The sequence below is a fragment of the Erinaceus europaeus genome, chromosome 3, assembly GCF_950295315.1.
Source record: "Erinaceus europaeus chromosome 3, mEriEur2.1, whole genome shotgun sequence".
NCBI lineage: Eukaryota > Metazoa > Chordata > Mammalia > Eulipotyphla > Erinaceidae > Erinaceus > Erinaceus europaeus.
In genome coordinates, this window is record NC_080164.1 from 167,637,107 (window position 1) to 167,659,900 (window position 22,794).

Consider the following 22,794-nt stretch of genomic DNA (forward strand, 5'->3'; position numbering starts at 1 on the left):
ACCTTCTGTTTTGTTCCTTCCTTTTTTTTTTCAGGTTTACTTTTTTTTTTTTTAATTTAAGAAAGGAGACATTAACAAGACCATAGAATAAGAGGGGTACAATTCCGCACAATTCCCATAACCCGATCTCCACATCCCACCTCTCCCCCTGATAGCCTTCCCATTCTCTATCTCTCTGGGCATATGGATCCAGGGTCATTGTGGGTTGCAGAGGGTGGAAGGTCTGGCTTCTGTAATTGCTTCCCCGCTGAACATGGGCGTTGGCTAGTCGATCCATACTCCCAATCTGTCTCTCTCTTTCCCTAGTAGGGTGGGGCTCTGAGGAAGTGGAGCTCCAGTACACATTGATGGGGTTGTCTGTCCAGGGAAGTCTGGTTAGCATCTCGCTGGCATCCGGAACCTGGTGGCTGAAAAGAGAGTTAACATGCAAAGCCAAACAAATTGTTGAACAACATGGACCTAAGGACTGTAATAGTGCAGATGAAGTTTTAGGGGTATTTCCTGCATGCTCTGTGTACTTCTGCTTTCAGGTATATATATTTTCCCCTAGTGTATGGGCACGGGTGAACCTATGCTCTATCTCAGGAGACCTGGACTATATCTAGGTATGGGGACTTTATTGGGGAGTGGAACACCTGGAATGGCATTAGAGAATACTATGAAAGGAAAGGTCTCACCCGAGTGATGAAGCTGAAGGGTTGTCATTCCACACCTGAAGTCTCTGGTCACAGTCTGAAGTGAAGCATGCTGGGGTGGCACTCGTTGTGTTGATCAGGTTGCGATCCACGGATGCAATATTATTTGATTTGAATTGAGAGCAGCATGCAGAAAAGTGGCCCTCACCCTAAGGTTCCAGGACTGGGGGAAATATAGGCTCTATAGTGGAAATGTGAGGTTCCTGTTGTCTTAGGGTTCAAGAAGACAATGGATAGTTATTGTTATCATCACATTATTTGGTGATAGGGTTAACTTTGGAAAGTCCCTTTGATAGGGTTTGGGGTATAGTACCCAGCATCTTGTATATACCTGTGCTACCAGTTGCTTCTGTTCTCCCTGGTCTAGGCTTTTGGGAGAGAAAACATCTCAAAGACAGCCTATGTATTAAAAAGATTCAGTCTGTGTTTTAAGAAGTTCTAGACATATCATCAGTTTTTCGCCTCTCATATTAATTAAATAGTGATTTTTATAATGTTTACACTTTAATAGGATTGTACATAAACAGTCTTTTGGTGGTGGGAGTGGTGTTTATGTTTTGTTCCTTCCTTTTGTTCCTTCATTGTTCCTTTTGGCTTTCTTATCAACCACCTAAGTCAGGAGTGAGCTTTTTTTTTCTTTTCTTTTCTTTTCTTTTTTTTTTTTTTAATAAAGGGTCAGATAGTAAATAACATTATCAGGTCACACATGCGCTTTTGTGACAACTACTCAAGTCCCTCCTAGTAGTACAAATAAAACTAGGAATTATGATGCTGGCATGGCTTCACTGCTCCTGGTAACCACCTCAACCCCACCACCACCTGTCTGTGAGAGACGGGGGTGGGGGGAAATAGAGGGACAGAAAGACAGAGAAAGAGACACCATCAGCACTGCTCTGTCACTCATGAATCCCCCTGGCAGATGAGGACCAAAGACATAAGCCTGGGCACTCACGTATGGTAGCATGTGCATTCTACCTGACATGCCATCACCAGACCCAAGATTTTTTTTCTTAACTCTGTTCTTCAGGGTCATGCTGAGTAGGTGCTATACCATGGGTGTAAAGTCCATTTAAGATACATCTCTACAAATCATATCACTGAATCAATGGCCTGAGCTGGGGGCTGAGGTCTCTTTCTTCACAGAGTTGGAGGAGACCCCACCTGAGATTTGAGATATGAGCCACGAGAGAAGAATAAATGAACCAGATTTGGTTTCTCCAAGTCACCAAAATGAATAGACAAAGATCAGTGGGGAAGAACTGAAAGAATCCCTGGTATCATAGGCTTCATTCTCACAAGGACTCTAATCAACAAGTTTTTAATTCATGATGAAACTCAGGTCTGGAAATGTGGCAGGAAATTGTGCATTTCCACTGGGTTGACTTCTTCTCTTCATCTACCCTTGAACTTTGGTCAGCGTATATGGAACAATCTCTTGTTGCTGCCTTCCCACCCTGTCCTTTAAACAACACCAGCTGAGATAAAGGCAAAAGACTGGCATACTTTGATGATAGCCCTTTTGGTCATTACCAGGCCACCCCATTCATCCAGGGCACTAGTCAGGGAGTCCTGGGATTCCCACATAGATATGATGGACCTAGACCTCTAACAGATCCTGCTCTCCACCATCGCTGGTCATCTCCATCAGGAATAATCTCTTCTGTGGGCCTCTACAGAACCTTGCCCTCAATGTAGAACAACAATGGTAGAAATTGCCCCACTCTCCAAAGGGAGGATGGGTCAACATACTCAGCTACTTGAGGAAGACTGATCTGAAATAAGTGCAGTCTAGAATATTCCTAGCTGTGACTATGGAATGCGAGCTCAGACTGACAGGGACATAGAGGTTACACAGGTTCCTGTGCTAAATATGGATAGACATGGGCCCTAGGTCCGATTGATGGGGTTTACAGTTAATGGTATTTATATACTTTTCCCATATTTGGGAGCTAGTCTCTGCCCTGATCCAGCTTTATAGTTCTATTCCAAACTCTGGCACCGTCTTCCCGGATGACACTTTTAGCTCACCTGAATGCTATCTTTGGGGGTCAGGCAAAAATTAGTAAAGTCATGGGACCCTTGGAATATACTTAAAATAGACTTCCTAGCTTCTTGCAACACGAAAACCACAAATCTCTTCTGCTATATCCTTACCTTTAGGTTCCTGGTTATTAAACAGTTTGTTCTGCTTTGATGTTAACACTTTTTTAGTCACCAAGTTGCAGATGCTACTGTAATTCCATCCTCATTTCTCTGGGCAGATGTTCTTACCACTGTGTCCTAGAAACTCACCTCCCCAGAGCCCTACCCCACTAGGGAAAAATAGAAATAGGCTGGGGGTATGGATCGACCTGCCAATGTCCAAGTTCAGTAGAGAAGCAATTACAGAAGCCACACCTTCCACCTTCTGCAACCCATAAAGATCTTGACTAGCCTCGATCTGGCTCTGTCCATCTGCTAGAAGCTGGAAGGAGAAAGTAGAGTCAGAAGACTGTCAGCAGCCTCTAGACAAGGCAGGGCAGCTGCAGAAGTCACATTGAAAGTCCTTCCATGTGTTAATAGGGGGTCACCAAGAGAGTGAACTGGGGCCATCAGCCTGGGAGCAAGTTGAGAGAAATCCTTATCTTGGGGTCAGGTTCGGTCAACTAGAGTTTCTGTCATTCTGTCATCCTGCAAAAACCACTTTGACTTCTGCCTGGGCAGAGACAATGATGACTCAGCAACCTTCTAATTCATTTGGTAGCAAATACTCATAAACCTTTAAGTTCCTATTTTTGCCTTTAAATGTTCTAACCATCCTGTCCAGTGTGTTTTTGAAAGAATTAGAGTCCTAGAGTATAATGTCTTCATTAAGCTGTCTGCCATCTTCCTGGGTCAAGATTAATACACAGACTGCTCTACTTCCTCATTATTTTCCTTAGAGGGGGAAATAGTTAACTGAAGTCTCTAGAACAAGAATTTAACCTAGCTTCTTTTATGTTTTTATGAAAGAGAACAACAGCTTCATTCCGGCATACGCAGTATGGGGGACTGAACTCAGGGCCTTCTGCTTGAAGGTCTAACACTTCCATTTCCAGGGCCTCTTGTTTACCTTCTAAAAGACTCCTGTTAATATAACCCAAGTCTACCTCTTCTTTTTCTTCCCTCAAGGGGAACTGGGTCATACTGTTTCTCAAGTCTGGAAAAAGTTACCTGGGCCACTCTGAGCCATAGGGTCTGCCACGGACGCCCTCACCAGGGACAGAGATTCAGGTGTCCAAGCAGTGGGGCAGAGCTTCGATCACAGCAACCCCTTGCCTCAGCTCTGCCAGGACTCACTGTGGCCTGAGACAGAAGGGGTCTGCACTCCTTACTCTCCAGTTGCCCACTGCTTGCAGGTCCCCTCGAGAACCAGCAGACAACGGGAAGGGGAGGAAGTTCTGTGATCGTGGGGAGGGAAACAAGTGCTTTGGTTTTGGAGACTCCAGTGGGTCTCAAGGGACAGTGACATCAGGGCCACCTCCTAACACATTCTCAAGTCCAGCCTTCTCATAGTCATTCAAAAAAAAAAAGATAAGCATTTAAAAAAAATTTTTTAATTATCTTTATTTACTGACTAGAAACAGAAATCAAGAGGGAAGAGAGACACCTACAGTCCTGCTTCACCACTTGCAAAGCTTTCCCCCTGCCAGTAGGGGCTGGGGGCTCAAACCTGGGTCCTTGTGCATTGTAACATGTGCACCGCCACCCTGCCTAGACAAGAGCTCTGTGCATCTATTTCAGTGAAGCCTCCCGGTCCCATGGATAGAAAGAGCAAGTAGAGCTCCATCCTTGTCACTGCATACCATGTGCTAGCATGGTGCTCTGGTTCCTCTCTCTTATTAATGAATAAATCTTAAAAATATTTCCAGGGGCTGGGCAGTGGTACACATTACCATGTACAAGGACCACGGTTCAAGCCCGTGGACCCCACCTTTAAGGGGGAAGCTTCATGAGTGCTGAAGCACATCTGTAGAGGACTCTCTTTCTCTCTCTACCTCCCCCTACCTTCTCAATTTTCTCTCTGTTCTATCAAATAGAAAGACCCCCCCCAAAAAAAAGTCCACCAGGACAGGTAGATTCAACATGTAGGCACTGAGCCCCAGTGATAACCCTGGTGGCAATACAAAAATAAATAAATATAAAAGTAGTGGTCTGGTGGTTTGGGAGGATAAAGCATCGGACTCTCAAGCCTGAGGTCCTGAGTTCAATGCCCAGCAGCACATGTACCAGTTATGTCTGGTTCTCTCTCTCTCCTCCTATGTTTCTCATTAATAAATAAATAAAATCTTTTTAAAAAATAGTGGTCTTAGAGGTGGGGCAGTGGGTAAAGCATTGGGATTTCAAGTATGAGGTCCTGAGTCCAATCTCTGGCAGCACATGTACCAGAGTGATGTCTGGTACACACACACACACACACACACACACACACACACGTCTACCTTCCTCATGATAAAATCTTAAATAAATAAAAGTGAAGATTTTCAGGGTCAGAAATACAGTTCACTGGGTAGGCCATGTACCATAGCCTGTTCAGACAACCCAGGCTCAAACCCTGACACCACAATGAGGGTACCATAACACCAGAGGAAGCTCTAGTAATCTGATATCTCTCCTTCTCTGAGTGAAAAGGTGGACCAGAATGGTGAAAAGCTACTTAAGCTCCCCTATTTCCGAAATCAGATGACTCCAAGCAAGAAAACGTACACATATAGAAATAAAGCCCACATGTCACTCACATAGTGACTATGTGTCTCCCTAATATTTCTGGGATTGTGGAGCTGTGGGTATCCTAAAGCCAAATCAAGAAACAAAAACCCAGAAAAATGGAAAACAGGGGAGAGTGGGACTCAGAGAGCAGATGGGGCAGGGCTGTGCAGTGAGCTGAGGTGTGTGGGGCAGAGACTGAGGAGGCTTAGAGTTGTAAGGTCAGGGTCTTGCTCTTCAGAGCTCCCAGCCCTCTGGGAAGCAGCGAGCCCCATTCAGCAGCCCTGACCCTCTGCAGAGTCTTTGAGGCGTGTCAGCACCATGCTTGCAGGCTTTTGTGGAGACCTGGACTGCTAAGTTGCAAACGAATAACCATAATTCCTGCCTCTGAAATGGGACCTCTTGCTGAAAGGCCTCAAGGAGGTCTGCACAGACTTTGTGCACAGACAGCTGTGTTCTCATTGACACAGTGCCCGAGCAGCGGCCTGGACCCCCACAGAACAAGAGCACGTCCTGAACACTGGCCCTATAACAGGTGCACTGTGAACGGGCAATGTATCTGGTAGGCTATATTGTTATCACATAGGATTTTCCCCTTCTTTGCTCCTTTTATAAGCCACCATAAAAGAAAAAAAAAAAAGCCAGAGTAAGTTACCATGAAAAGCTATAATAATGCTAATTTTGTTCCCATTTCCTGGCTTTTTTCACTAGACTTGAGGCTCTTCAGTATGTCTTAATTTTTTTTTCTGCCTGTCCCATTAATCATGCCCTTTCTTTGGCACGCTGCTCTTTTGAAGTCATGTTATTATTTCCCTCTCTGTTTCTGGCTGCAGTGTCTTTGCTGTTGAAAACCAGTTCCTGATGCATGAAAGCACATTCCTGGGGGGCCACGCTGTCCACCCTGGAGTTCAGATGTTTCCAAGGAGGAATAGGGGTGCAGCACCCTGAATGGTGGCCTGAAGCCTTCTTGAGAACAGGCAGATTCAGAGGTGGGGGAGGAACCTGTGGGATCTGTCAGAGGCTGCCTGCAGATATGCTAACAGCTTCAGCTCCCTAGTGTACTGGAACTCACACTCACTCTCATGGGGCAGTGATTTCCTGCACTCTCCTACCCCTGCCCTCCTGCCCTCCTGCCCAGCAGAGCACCTGCTTTTTCTGCAGACTGGATCCACGAGGGCACACAGGAGCTGAGCTGGCAGTGCAGGGAGTCTGAGTCTCTGAATGCTGGATGTGAAACCCACAGGACAGATCCAGCTTACAAGTGAGCTGTGGCCATTTTGAAATGTTCCCTGATCTTCAGTGGTTTTGAGGGACCCTTACTCATGCCTTAGCCAACTCCTGTCCCGTCCCTTGTACTTGTTACATTAATAAATATAGCATGCTTGATGGGGAGACGTGAATAAATCAATGAATGGGTGAACAAGAAAGAGAAGAACGAGTCACATTAAGCCCTACTATCACCCTAAGAGGTAGAAACTATCATGATTCCTGGGTGATAGATGAAGAGACCGAGAATTGCAGAGGACAACACTTGTTTTTTGTTTTTTTTTTAATTTCTTTATTGGGGGATTAATGTTTTACAGTTGACAATAAATATAATAGTTTGTATATGCATAACATTTCTGTTTTTCATATAACAATACAACCCCCACTAGGTCCTCTGTCATCCTTTTTGGACCTTTATTCTCCCCCCACCCACCCCACAGTCTTTTACTTTGATACAATATGCCAATTCCAGTTCAAGTTCTACTTGTGTTTTCACTTTTGATCTTGTTTTTCAGCTTCTGTTTGAGAGTGAGATCATCCCGTATTCATCCTTCTGTTTCTGATTTATTTCACTTAACATGAATTTTTCAAGGTCCATCCAGATCCGCTGAAAACGGCGAAGTCACCGTTTTTAATAGCTGAGTAGTATTCCACTGTGTTTGTAGACCACAACTTGCTCAGCCATGTCAGGTGTGCGTTGCGGGAGAAAGAAGAGACCAGGAACTCATGGTGGAGTGGGAACGCAAATCTTTATTCACACGGACATCTTAGAATTGGGTGCAGGCACAGTGAGTTTAGGCCACGTGGAGCTAGCAAAATGTCCGCCTCCCGCTATGCTCATCAGCCCTTCTCCAGGTTGGGACGTGGAAGTGAAAGAGGGCGAAACTGGAACAGTGGCTGGCTTTATAGGGTAAAAACCAGAAGTGGCAAGTCGGGAACAGGATTGGCTAGGAAAGGGGGTAGAGAAAACAAGGCACTCTGGGAAGGTAGAAAGCTTCTGTAGCAATGGTTGCTAGGGTTTTAGCTGGCAGAAGGGCATTACCCTGAGGGGGTAATATGGTGGCGGAGGAGTCATTTTAAAACAAGGCAGAAGATTGATATGTAAATAATAATACTTGCATGAAAGTATGGTGGTTTGTGGGCTCTGCCAATGTTCAACCACATCTGTACAATATCCCAACACAGCCACTCATCTGTTGTTGGACATCTGGGTTGCTTCCAGGTTTGGCTATTACAAATTATGCTGCTAAGAACATATGTGTACACAGATCTTTTTGGATGGGTGTGTTGGGTTTCTAAAGATATATCCCCAGGAGAGGAATTGCAGGATCATAGGGTAGGTCCATTTCTAGCCTTCTGAGAGTTCTCCAGATTATTCTCCATAGAGGCTGGACCAATTTACATTCCCATCAGCAGTGCAGAAGGGTTCCTTTGACCCCACAACCCGGTCTGCAGCATTTGTTGCTGCTACGTTTTCTGATGTATGACATTCTCACAGGGGTGAAGTGGTATCTCACTGTTGTCTTGATTTGCATTTCTCTGACAATTAAAGACTTGGAGAATCTTTTCATGTGTCTCTCGGCCTTTTGGATCTCTTCTGTGGTGAATATTCTGTCCATGTCCTCTCCCCATTTTTGGATGGGGTTATTTTTTTTCTTGTTGTTGAGTTTGGCAAGCTCTTTATATATTTTGGTTATTAGCCTCTTGTCTGATGTATGCCATGTAAAGATCTCCCATTCTGTGAGGAGTCTCTTGGTTTGGGTAGTGGTTTCTTTTGCTGTGCAGAAACTTTTTAATTTGATGTAGTCCCATAGGTTTGTATTTGCCTTAGTTTTCTTTGTAATTGAATTTGTTTCATTGAAGATGTCTTTAAAATTTGTGCAGAAAAGATTTCTGCCAATATTTTCCTCTACATATCTGATAGTTTCTGTTCTAACGTCCAAGTCCTTGACCCACTTGGAATTTACTTTTGTATTTGGTGAAATATAGTGGTTCAGTTTCATTCTTCTGCTTGTTTCAACCCATTTTTTCCAACACCATTTGTTGAAGAGACTTCCCTTTCCCCATTTAGTAGTCTGGACATCTTTGTCAAAGATTAGCTGTCCATAGGTGTGGGACTTACTCTGGGCTCTCAATTCTATTCCACTGGTCAGATGTATTTTCATGTTCCAGTACCAAGCAGTTTTGATGACAATGGCCCTATAATACAGTTTGAGAGCAGGGAGTGTGATGCCTCCATTTCTGTTCTTTCTTCTTGAGATTGTTTTGGCAATTCTAGGTCTTTTCTGTTTCCAGATAAACATTTGTAGCACTTGTTCTATTCTCCTAAAAATGTGTTTGGTATATTGATTGGGATATCATTAAATTCGTATATGGCTCTGGGTAGTATATTCATTTTGATGACGTTAATTCTTCCAACCCATGAACATGGAATATCTTTTCACTTCTTTGTGTCTTTTTCAATTTCCTTCAGTAGTGACTCATAATTTTTGTATACGAGTCCTTCAAACCTAACTTTGGTTAGGTTTATTCCTAGATATTTTGTTGTTTTTCTTGCTATAGTAAAAGGAATTGATTTCTGGATTTCATCTTCTTCTAACTTAGTGTTTGCATAGAGGGATGCCACTGACTTTTGAATGTTAATTTTGTAGACTAACACCTTACTGTATTGCCTGACAATTTCCAAAAGCTTCTTGCTAGATTCCTTAGGTTTTTCTATGTATACTATCATGTCATATGCAAATAGGGAGAGTTTGACTTCTTCTTTTCCAATCTGTATCCCTTTAATTTCTTACTCCTTCCTGATAGGTATGGCAAGAACTTCCAACACTATGTTGAATAGTAATGATGATAGTGGGCATCCCTGTCTAGTACCTGGTCTGAGGGGAAATGCTTCCAGTTTTTCACCATTGAGTATGATGTTGGCTGTAGGCTTGCTATATATAGACTGCACTATCTTGAGGAATTTTCTATCTATTTCCATTTTTTTGTAGCACTTTCTCACTGAGTACTCGATAAATATCTTGCTATTCTCTTCTGGACTGTAGTGTTTGTATGAAGAAGTCTGCTGCTAATCATATGGGTTTTCCTCTGTGGGTGACTCTTTGTTTTACTCTTGCAGCCTTCAGGATCCTTTCTTTATCCTTATTCCTTTCCATTCCAAACATGACGTGTCTTAGTGTCTTTAAGTCTGGGTTAATTTTGTTTTGGACCCTCTGAGCTTCTTGAAACTTTATGTCTTTTATGCTGTCTAGACCTCAGAAGTTCTCAGCTATGGTGTCCTGAAAAATGTTTTCTTCCCTTCCCTCTCTGTCTTCCTCTGGTAAGCCAATAATGCATATATTATTTCCTTTGCAGTCATCCCATAGGTCTCTGTTGTTGTTTTCAGTATCTCTTAATCTTCTTATGAGATCTCTTACTTCTTTTTTAGTTGTCTCTAATTTGCCCTCGATCTTGCTAATTCTGTCTTCAGCCTCATTTATTCTATTCTCTCTCCTCTCTACTGTTTTCTGGAGTTCATCTACGTTGTTCCCCTGTTCTGATACTGTTTTAGCTTGTTAAGCTAGTTGTGTTCTTAGTTCAGCTATTTCAGCTTTCAGCTCTCTAATAACCTTAAGATAACTAGTGTTTTCTTCCAGAGTCTCATTTGTTGTTTCTGCATTTCTGATGACAATTCTTTCAAACTCTTTACTCACTCCTGTTACTATTTCCTTAACTACTGTTTGGATGTTGACGTCATTATTTTGTGCTTCAATCTTTGGGGGGCTATTAGCTGGACTCTTGTCCTGGTTCATTTCTCCAATATTTCTTCTTGTTGGTTTAACCATTTTATATAGTATGTTATGAGTTCCCTCTCTCAGTACTTTTCAAATTACTGATCAGTATTGCCTGGATTGAGTTGTGTCTAAGTAAGGTAATTAAAGGGTTCACAGTTGTGGAAATTGACAGTTATTTCAATATTATTTTAATACCTGAGTTGGAGTACAGTGGCTTAAAAGCCCCTTTTATCCTTTTTTTTCCCTGTAGGCTATTGGAGCCTGAGGGCTTTTAAACTATTTAGTAGGCTTCTTAGCTTAATAACTCACTCCAGTGGCTTGGTGGGTTCCTGAAGTCGTTCTAGTCCAGCCTTGTTGTGGTTCCAGGTGGTCTCCTCTGATATTCCTAGCTGACCCAGGAGAAGAGAAGAGAGAAACACAGCTGCTGCTGCTCTGTAGCCTTGACCCCGGAAGTCCTTGAGAAGAACACTTCTTGCCAAGATCACAGAACTAAGACACTAAGATCTCTGTCTCATTCCAAAACCTGACTCCACATTCCATTTAGTTCCTTTCAACCTCAAACTCCTGTCTACCAGCCAAACTTTCATCTCTAACCTGCTTTATTTGAGTCACTTTGAAGTATGCATACAATTTGGCCATCAGTAAAAGAGAAAGGTAAGTAAGCACAGAGAATCAACAACTAACATCTCATATAGCACTGTCTTTGCTCTAGACTCTGTTCTACATCCTTTGTATAAATTAATTGTGTCCAATTAATTGAGTACAATTCTATGAGGTTGGGGTTCTAACCTGCTTTCACAGACAAGGTCCCTAAATGGTTAAACACATTGCTTGTGAGTAAGAAGCAAAAACTGGATTGCAGTCCGGTCATGAACTCTGGAGGTCATGCTCAGAAGCCTTGTGTTGCCAGCTGTGTTGATGGCAAACAGAAATCCACCAATTATTTCACTAACAAGATGGGTTAATTCAGAAACAGCAACAAAAAGGCAATTAGGAAAGAGCAACTTTCAGTGCAATTACATGTGCACTTCCTCAGGCTAAATACCAGCAGCCCTTTATATAACCGGTAGTGGGGTTGCCCAGTGTACAGAGGCACCTTTTCCTTCCTCTGTGTCACAGAAACCAATGTCACTTCCTATTGAAGATGCAAGGCATGCTGGGTCTTGTAGTTTACTGTTTGTATAGGCATGGACACTCTCCTCTAGCTTCCTGGCTTCACTTAAATAGGGGTCTATTTATTGATTTTTGCAGCTGTTAGAGAGGTAAGTGATCTCATACATTCCCTATCCCCTCTTTTGGGGCTGTTTCTGTCAGTTCCCACCTGACAAATGTTCTTCCATTTCACTCCCTATGTGGAGAGATATTAGGGTAGAGGAATGACCCTCGTGTGCAGATTGTGTTTCCAGACATATGCCTCTAGCCTGAGCCTGGTTAACTGAACCTTAGCATAATCCACTGACTTTCACACTCAGCCTTCTGTTCACCATTACCTCTGTGAGTCTCACCAGAAATTCCTGAAGCAACTTCACACCTGTAGTAAGATTCTAAGAACCGATGTTGGATTTACTGATAGCATTTAGAAGGAAAGTCTCATCTGCCCCATCCTTTTACCCACTGCTCTCTTCCCTCAGAGAGAGTCAGTTTTTAACCTCACAATTCATGGGTCTTAGTGGGAAGCTAGCTTCTCTTCTTCCACTTGGGGTTGACAAAGCAATGATCCTCTTTTCTTGACATTATTGCAGTCAGAGATGAGAACTGCCCATAGGTTGACTTTCCTGGGATTGGAATTTTTAATATCTAAGCTGAGTGTCTGCAGAATGAATGTGTGTGAGACTCTGGAGAGTAGGTAACATGTTATGTTTATTTCATAACCCCAGAACCTGCACAGATTCTGGCTGTGTATCCTCTTGATGGGAGTTGAATAAGGGCTTGAGGGCATTGTGTTAAGTGAATTAAGCCAAAAAGAGAAGATCATCAATATGAGATGATCTCACTCATAGACAGAATTTAAGAAAGAACAGAAAGGGAAAGCACAAAGTAAAAACTTGGAGTGGATTTGGTGTATTGCACCAAAGCAAAGGTCTCTGGGGAGGGAGGAAAGGGAGGATCTTGTGTGAGGGGGGCTTGGGTGTCCTAGTACATCATTGTGGAGGGGGACCTAGGTTGGGGGTGAGAGTGTTTTTCAGACAACTATCACAGAGAGATGAGAAATTTTACGCTTGTGTCCACAACTTTACTGTAAACCACTAACTCCCAATAAAATGATAAAAAAGAAAGAAAATAAACACAGATACTCAATGTATCACCACTACACTAGATGAGAGCCCCCCCCCCACTCCTATGAAGATTTCTAGGCTGTTTCTGGTCTCAAAAGCTTCACCAGATTCATCCAAGATTTCAAGGCATGTACAAAAGCTGAATTGTTTATTTGTATTGGCTGTTATAACAAAAATACCCATAGACTGGGTGATTTCTACAACAAATATTTATTTCCCACAGATCTGAATATTGAGACATCCAAGATCAAAGTGCTGAAAGATTTGATGTCTAGTGAAAAATAGTTTTCATGGTTCATAACTGACCATGTTTTCCATTTGTCCTTAGTTGGTCAAAAGGAGCAAGGGAGCTCTCTCAGGTCCCTTTAATAAAGACACTAATTCCACCCATATGAATGAAAGAGAGTAAGGATAGGGCTTGGATTCCTCCCTCCTAACTGTGAACACTTGTAGGTTAAGAGAGGGAGATTTTTCAGCATAGAAGCCTTACCCAGAGTTCCCAACAGCTCTGCACACCATGTGAAGAGTGACTGCAGAATGCTGACCTCAGCTTGGAGTGTCAGCCTTCAGATTTGCCATTCGCAATGCTTCCCTTATTCTCTCCTCCTTTCCAGCCTATGTGTGCCCCTCATAAGCCTTGTCTGGGTATTAATATATCAGCCTCTTGTCAATTGCTATGACCCGAGAGGCTGAGAACCTGAGTCAGTAACAAGATCTCCACTCATGATTTAATCATCTTCCCAAAGCCCTACTTCCTCAGAATGACACATTGGACATTGCATTTCAACATGAAAATGTTGGAAGATTGTGGGGAGCCACATGTGCCCTCAAGGTTGCTATTGGCATGACCACATAGCCATTGTTCACAGAAGGCCTTGCTTAAAAGATAAGTTTCTGTTTCCCAACTCCTTAGAGTCTTGACAAAGAAAAGTTTCTGTTTGCTACCACTGTACCGTTTCTCGTAAGTCAGGTAACTTGCCCACCTCCCTGTGAATCACCCAGGACCTTCCAGATAACGGCTGATCACCATGACAACATGCCACATCAACCAAGTACCCCCAACTGCTAACCTCCCCCTTACCCCGGCCTTAAAAACAGCACCTTTTGTGCTAATAAACAGACTTGATCAGAATCCTGTCTTGTCTCATGTCTCTCTTGCATCTCTTGTCCTTATTCCCTCTCCCTCTTGTCCTTGTCCTCACTCCCTCTCCTAGGTTTACCCACGTTGATGGTCCCGCGGGACGGGACAGAAAATCAAACATTCAGTCTACTCAAGTTATGGCATGGGTCTGAAGGAACAGTTCAACTATTTAGCACAGTAAGATGAATAAACTCATCAAAAGTTACCTACCATTAAAAGGGGGGGGCAGAACTGAGACTAGACAGTGGTACATCCTGTTGAGTGAACATGTTACCCTGTGTGCAAAGACCCAACTTCCTGGCCCTGGTTCCGACCTGCAGGGGAAGCTTCATGAGCATTGAGGCAGTGCTAGCAGTAGGTGTCTCTCTTTCTCTCTCCCTCTTTCTCCTTACCTCTTGATTTCCCTCTCTCATAAACAACAACAACAAAATACATACATACATATATACACACACATATATATATATATATATATATTTTAAAAAAACTGTTAGAGGGAAACAAAAAAGAACAGAACTTTGAAAACCACTTCTCTGAATCAACCCCCTTGTTGTACGAGTGAGAAAACTAAACTAGAGCACAGGGAAACAGGATGACGGGGCCAGGCTGTAGCACACCCGGTTAAGTTCACACATTGCAGTGCACCCAGGTTCAAGACCCGGTCCCTATCTGCAGGGAGAAAGCTTCAGGAGTGACGAAACAGGGCTGAAGATGTCTCTCTGTCTGTCACCTTCTCTATTTTATTCCCCCCTTAATTTCTCTCTGTCTCTATCCAATTACATATATATATATATATATATATATATATATATATATATATATATATATGTATATGGAGAGAGAGAGAATTAACTTTAAAAAAAGAAAAGAAAACAGGGTCACGAGTTATTCCAACTGCAAATCTAGAGACCCTTCCACGTTTTTGCAAATCTCAAGTTCACCGAACCATTTCCTCAGGGACATACCTGGGACTCACAAAACTCCTCTGTGCCCAAGAGTTCACACCACTTGGAGAGTTTTGGTGAGAGACATCTTAAATCACCTGCTGTAACCCATTGCCTGGTTACTTCTCTGCCTCTGAATTTACAGTTTCAGTTAAAGGAATGTCCATGAAAGGGGAGGGAACGAATGCCTCACTCCATCCCTCCATGCCCCCAAATTGATTTGGCACTCGAAGCCACTGTTATATTTTATGCCGAGTCTTCTGAATCAGTTCATTGAATTTTAGCTGTAGCTATATAAAATCCTCTCCAGTGAAATTATTTGGCCATATTGAAGACGGCTCTGCCATGATCTATCAAAGTCACTAACTATCAGCAATAAAGAAAAAAAAATTCCCCTTCTTCCCTTTTCATTGTAATGAATTTTCTAAACTCAGATTGAACCTTTGGAAGGCATTTTTGCTGGCATGTTAATTTTTAAAAGGCAGTGTTTTGGATTTTCGTATGAAATGTGCATGCCCGTGAGACGGGGAACACTGGATATTTCCCATTAAATGTTCCCTGGGCGGTAGAGAGGTTGCTGGGGAGAGTGAGGAAAGCTTGGCTTGGGTTCCCTGGAGGGAATCCTGTGTTAATCGAAGGGCAGGTGTGAAAACCCAGCTGGGGTTATTTCAGTGCATTAGTGCATTGATAAAGGGGACAGTGGCTGGTGTAACATTTCCAGTGGTTACAGAGATGTATAACATGGGTGGGCATAGGACTCTGGTCTCCAGGTTAGAGAGGGAAATATTAGGGCCATGCGGTGGCACCTGGTTAAGTGCATATACTATGGAGCACAAGGACCTGTGCAAGGCCCTGGGTTTCAGCCCCCGCCCCCCACCTGCAGGGGTGGGGGTGGGGGACACTTCACAAGCGGTGAAGCAGGTCTGCAGGTGTCTATCTTTCTATCTGATCATCCTCTCTCAATTTCTCTCTGTCTTATCCAATAAAATGGAAAACATGGCCTTCAGGACTAGTGGATTCGCAGTGCCAGCACTGAGTGCCAGCGATAAGCTTGGAGGCAAAAAAAAAAAAGGAACTATTGAAGCTGATTTTAGAATAAAGCATGACAAAGTGACTTAAGGTGCAGTGGGGATGGCAAGACAAAAACAATTCTTAGATCTGGGGGAGAAGACTGAATACAGGTGAAGACTTAGATGTCACAAATAACTACATTTTCAACACCTGAATTTTAAACTCTAAAGCACACCTGGAGTTAATGTTAATGAGTTCACTGTGTCTGGAATGTAACCTACCACCGCCTCTACCTTTGAGCTCAAGCTCAGCCTCTCTCCTCATCTATGTATTTGTTCAAATGTCATTTTATAGGATTCTTGTATCTACTGAGGCCAAATGATGTCTCACATTCTAGTCAGACTCCATAGCAGGCTGTTTCCAAGATGGCTGCCATCATTGAGTTGATTTCTACACCTTTAAATCTGGGCTAGTATTGTGGTCTGATTTGCTCAAAAGAACACAGAAGAGGCAGCTCTAGGACTACCTTGGAAATCTTTGTGGGGGGCTGGAGGGGAGCCCCCAAATATTGAGAGCAGCTGTTGGCCCAAGGCCAATTGTTCCTTATTTCGTGTGGATATTTCCACCTGTTCCCACCCTGTGATAACTATAAAAAGGTGAGACAAGAAGTGACTGTGGTTGTAGACTCTCCCTTTGCTTGGAAGGGTGTTGGCGGCCCAAGCTTAAGCTTGATAATAAAGGCTCTTGCATGTGATTCTGGTCTTTGTGTGAGATCAGGACTTGAACTTCTGGGCACAACATATGGGGGCTTTTCCGGGATCCCCATCTCACTAGAAGAATGCCAGCTTCACTGAGCCTTCAGGACCAGTCTATCTGTAGTGAGAGACCCTTGATGTTGAAGGTGGATGTGCTGGGCAGCTCCGGGTCCAGGGTCCTGGGAGATGTCTTAGGCCCTGCTGTAGGGGATTGGATCACCCTCGCAAATTTGGAAGGGGAATAGTGGGTCGCTCCCACGAAGCAGCAAAGACTGTTCTCCCATCTGTAAGGAAGCAACATGAGAGGCCATTCTCCCATCTGTAGGGAAGGAGCAGTGAGAGGCTGTCCTCTCATCTGTAGGGAAGCGGCAAGAGGCCATCCTCCCATCTGTAGGGAAGTGGTGTGAGAGGCCGTCCTCTCATCTGTTGGTTCAGAGAGTTGGCGGTTGGGCTGCTGGAGTTTTCTTTGAGTATGTTGTCTTTCTGTGTGTGTTGCTTCTGCATATTACTTGTGGGTGTTATCTCTGTCAGTTTTGTGTTTAATTCCAAAATCAGGAGTCAGGCTATTTCGACTCCTCTGACTATGGTCTTGGGTCATTTTGGAAAATCTAGATACGGAGCTCATGAGTGGGATCTACAGGTGAAACAGAACTGGATGATCACTTGTTGCCAAGGTGGGTGGCCAGCCTTCTCTGCTGATTGGCCCCCAGAGGGAGCCTGGGACCTGCCTGCTATCTGTGCCACCAAGGACAAGGACGTCATCTTGGGACATCCAAGACACTCTTGTATCCTTGCTTGGTAGGATCTGGTGGAGAGCCCCCCCCCCCTCTTGGCTAGAGCTTTTTCTTCTTCCACAGAGTTCGAGACCCACCGTTTTTGCTTTATATTGGCCATTTTCCACTAGTGACCTTTATAATTGGAAAATGCAGAACCCTAGGTTTTCAGAAAAACCAGCAGCACTCATTAATTTATTAGATTCTGTTGTTTTTACCCATCAGCCATCCTGGGACGACTGCCAACAGCTTTTACTTGTGCCTGGGGCAGATGGGAACCCTACCTTAAACCCAGCCCTGATAGATGCTGGTTTTCCTTTGATAGGACCCACCTGGGATTTTAACTCACCTGAAGATAAGGAGAAGCTACGGGTCTATCGCCAGACTCTGATGAGTGGTCTTTGGGTGGCGGTGCACTGGCCCAGTAATTTGGCCAAGAAAAAGATAGAAACCTCAGCTGCTTTCTTAGAAAGAATTATGGAGGCATATCAAATGTTCACTACCCTAGATCCAGAAGCTCCAGGGAATAAGTCAGTAATTATGGCCTTTGTAAACCAAGCTACCCCTGATATAGCAGATAAGTCTTTACAGGAACTATTGGCAGTAGCAGAGAAAGTTGTTAACTGAGAAACACCTGAGGAACGCTAATTATGGACAATGACAGCAGCTAATGAGTGACAGACTCACAACCTCACTGAGGTATTGTTGGCACCTGCTGCAGAAGGCCCTTGATGGAAAGGCTGAGAGGTCCATCCTCCCCAAAGGTTTGAAAAAAGCAGAGGTCCATATGGGGAGGTATAAAAGCTCCTTGAAAATCAGTGTGCATATTGCAGGGAAATGGGACACTGGGCCAGAGAGTGTCTGAGAAGAAAAGGGAGACAAGAAGACACTGAGACAAAAATCCTAGAACTGGGTGATTAGGGACGACGGGGTTCGGGTCCTCTCCCTGAACCCAGGGTAACTTTAATAGAGGGGAAACCTGTTGGCTTTTTGGTGGATGTGGTGGCTTGGCATTCGGTGTTGGCCCAGTCCATGGAAAACTATCCAAACAAAAGACCTGGGTACAGGGAGCGACTGGCATGAAACAATATTCCTGGACTAATCAGAGGGACAGGTATCTCATTCTTATATGCTTGTTCCTGAATGCCCCTGCCCCCTTCTTGGGAGAGAGCTGCTTTCAGGGATGGGAGCAACCATTGCTTTCTGGTCTCGAGGACCAGTGGTTGTGACCACCAGCTCCATGCCAGTTCTTATCCTTGCCTTGAATTTGACTGATGAAGCTTCCTTGAACCCAGCTGCCTTGCTCCCTGACCCCAAATTGGACGCTCCCTTGCATGGCTGCTCTGGGATTCTGAGCCGTGCATCTATCCTCTGGGAAGACCTGAGGGACCAGCCTTTGGAGGAAGCAGGGGTGAACTGGTATCTGAACGGGAGCAGCCTCATCAGGGATGGAGTAAGGTATCATGTTTGGTTGTCCCCCTCCCATAATCCCAGCCTTGAGATCAGACTTGCTTGCTCATATTAATGATCAGAACCTGTTTACATCCTTACAGATAATAGCTCAAGTCCAAAAGCGTGTGTGGTCAAGGCTGAGAGCAATATACGAAACTGTATCCCCTCCAAACCCTCATCCCTTCCAGCCCGGAGACTCAGTCCTGGCAAGATGCCACCAAAAAGACACTTGAGCCCTGGCTGTCATCTTAGCCACCCCCACGGCCCTGAAGGTGGATGGTATCGGCTCATGGATCCATCACTCCCACGTCCGTGCAGCAGAGACAGAAGAGTTCAAGACCAGACGGCAACTCAAGTCTGTTCCCAAACACCCGCTCAAGCTCTAGTTGGTCTGCTCATGACTGTAGACTCTTTCTCTCCTGGTGACTTTAATCTTTGTTCCTGCTACTACTGCTCCTCATGGACTAGGGCAGTAGTCAGAAACAGAGATTGGCCCAATATTGGGCCCTAAAAGTTACAAAAAGACAAGGGGGGGAATGTGGGGTTGGAGGGGAGCCCGAAATATTGAGAGCAGCTGTTGGCCCAAGGCCAATTGTTCCTTGTTTCGTGTGGATATTTCCACCTGTGCCCATCCTGTGATACCTATAAAAAGGTGGGACGAGAAGTGAACAGGGTCACAGACTCTCCCTTTGTATGGAAGGGTGTTGGCGGCCCAAGCTTAAGCTTGATAATAAAGTCTCTTGCTATTGCATGTGATTCTGGTCGTCTTTGTGTGAGATTGGGACTCGAACTTCTGGGCACAATATTTGCTTTTGCTTTTTTGGGGAAGACCAGTTCCCATGCTATTAAGAAGATTAACATATTGCTGAATGATGAAACACACACACACATACACACACACACACACACACACACACACACACACACGGAGAGAGGGAGAGGGGGAGGGGGAGGGGGAGAGGGAGAGAGGGAGAGAAAGAGAGGACACACAGACAAGCTCTGAGGCACCAAATGTATTAATAAATTCTTGAACCTTTCCATTTAATCCAGTGTCAGATGAATGTGACCAAGTGATTCACTCCAGCTGATGCTATATGGAGCAGAAAAACTAGCCAGCTGAGCCCTCCCCAAATGTCTGACCCACAAAATCATGAAAGTTAAGTTATTGTTAAGTCACTAAATTTGAGGATATCTTGTTATAAGGCACTAGATAACACAGAAACTAAATTTGAGGATATCTTGTTATAAGGCACTAGATAACACAAACTAAATTTGAGGATATCTTGTTATAAGGCACTAGATAACACAGAAACTTTCTAGTTCTTCACTCTATCTTGTACATGAACTGCATTCTCCTAGGAGCTCCTAATGTAAAGCTTAGTCCCCAGTGTAATGGGGAGGTGGAGCCTTTGGGAGGGGAAGAGGTGAAGGGGCAGCTCTCTTGACTAGAGACGACTATCTTGTTCCCTTGTGGTTATTGTCAAGATTTAAGAAGAAAACACTCATCTACAATTCAGAAAGTGGAGCCTCAACTGATACTGAGTGCACCTTGTACCTTAATCTGGGACTTCCTATGCTCCGGAGAGAAATACATTTTATTGTCTGTAAGCTATCTGGTCTGTAATATGTTGCTATACCATTTGTTTTCAGTTTTAAATGTTTGCTACCAGGATTAGCACTGGGACTCAGTGCTCGCACAATTCTACTGCTCGAAGTGGCCAATATTTTGCTCCTTTTTCTCCTCCTCCTCCTTTTTGCTTTCTGTTTCTTGTGACAGAGATAGAATAAACAGAGAGGGTGGGAGATGGGAGAAAGAAAACACCTGCAGCGCTGCTCCAAGCTTGTGAGTTTCTTCTGGAAGTGAGGACTAGGGGCTTGAGTCTGGTCCTCACACATGGTAGTATGTGTGCTCTACCAGGTGCACCGCCACCCAGTCCCTTTAGACCATAGCTTGTAGTGTTTTGTTGTCATTGCCTGAACAGATAAAGACGATGTTTGTTTTCTTCATAGCAATTATCTCAGTAAGAAATTACACGATCATTACTTTATCTGTCTAATGTGTATTATCTGTCTCTCCCTCTAGAATAATACACTCTCTTAGAAAAATAACTTTGTCTTGTTCATCATGCATTGCCAGTACTGGGAGAAATCCCTAGACTATTCCAGGACTCAGTAAATATTTGGTGACTCAATTAGTGGAGCAAGAACCCTAACCACAATAGAAGTCTTACTTCTCTACAAAAATCTTATCTATCATCATAAAAAACAAGTCTCCTTTATATCCCAGCATTGAATTACATTTCCCTTTTAAGCCAGGTTGCTAGCAAAGCATGTTAAGCATACTTTAAAATTTTCTCTCTCTCTCTGTCTCTGTCTCTGTCTCTCTCTCTTTCCCCCTCTCTATCTCCAGGGTTATTACTGGGGCTTGGTGCCTGCACTACAAATCCACTGCTCCTAAAGGTTATTGTTTTCCCTTTTGTTACCCTTGTTGTTTATCATTGTTGTTATTGTTACTGGACAGTACAAAAAGAAATCGAGAGAGATGGGGAAGACAGGGGGGGGGAGAGAAAGATAGACACCTGCAGATCAGCTCACCACTTGTGAAGCGACCCCCCTGCAGGTGGGGAGCCAGGGCTCCAACCAGAATCCTTATGTGGGTCCTTGTGCCTTGTGCCATATGCACTTGACCCACTACACTACTGCTCGCCTCTTCCTTCCTTCCTTCCTTCCTTCCTTTTTAATTTTTTTAAATTTCTTTATTGGGGAATTAATGTTTTACATTCAACATAGATACAATAGTTTGTACGTGTATAACATTTCCCAGTTTACCACATACAATACAACCCCCACTAGGTCCTCTGTCATCCTTCTTGGACCTGTAATCCCCCCTACCACCACCACCCCAGAGTACACTTTGGTGTACGGCAATTCAAGTTCTCTCTTTCTTTCTCTCTTCCTTCCTTCCTTCCTTCCTTCCTTCCTTCCTTCCTTTCTTTCTTTCTTTCTTTCTTTCTTTCTTTCTCCCCTTATTTATTTGATAGAACAAAGAGGAATTGAGAGGGGAGAGGGAGAGAGGGAAGAGGGAGAGAGGGAGAGAGAGACAACCTGCTGGGGAAGCTTCCCCATTGTGGGTAGGGAGTGGGGGCTCAAACCCAGGTCATTGTGCATAGTAACCTGTGCACTTAACCAGGTGCATCACTCCTTGGTCCCTCAAGCATTTTTTTTTTCAATTCAGGAAATACTTGGGGTCAAGGACGGGCTGTGGTGCACATTCAGGGGACATGAACACTATTACAGTTCCCTGGCTCGCTGAGAACAGCTCTGTGGGTAGATTTAATGACAAGGTACCACTTACTCCTTTATCATCACAGGATAGATTTCGTGTGTGTGCCACCCTGCACCTCCCACTTAAATACAGCCAAGTCCCCCGTTTTAGGAGAGAACACCCAAGCAGGAGCTGTGAGTTCCTTATTAATTCCTGCGATCCCACCAATTTTTCCATCAGGGCAACATAAGAACAGCCCCCTCTTTCTTAGTCATCGAAGAAGATTCTTTTCTAGTGTTTTTCCTCCTCCCTGACTCATTGGACCTAGCCATGGAGAAGACACAGGGATCATCACAGACACATCACACTGGGGACAGTGGGCCTTGCTTGCTCTGAAATGGCTTCACTTGTGACTCCCTTGCAGCCTGGTTGGAATAGAGAGTCAGAATTAGAACAGGGCTCCTCTCCCAGATCACTGCGCCGTCTCTTCTAAGTGGGCTGAGGCCATCTCAGCTCTCAGTAAGTGGGCTGGACTTGGTCTTTCTGACTGTGGGCAAGTGAGATGCCCTGCCAGCTTTCTGACCTGTTTCCCCTGCCTGATGGTTTTTCCTGGCGTTTTCAGGTGCTCTGCCTGATCCGTTTCATTCAGGGAGCTTCATGGGCAGCGAATAATTTGATTTGTCTAAATTTAGTCTGTGGAAGGCTCCCGACCACC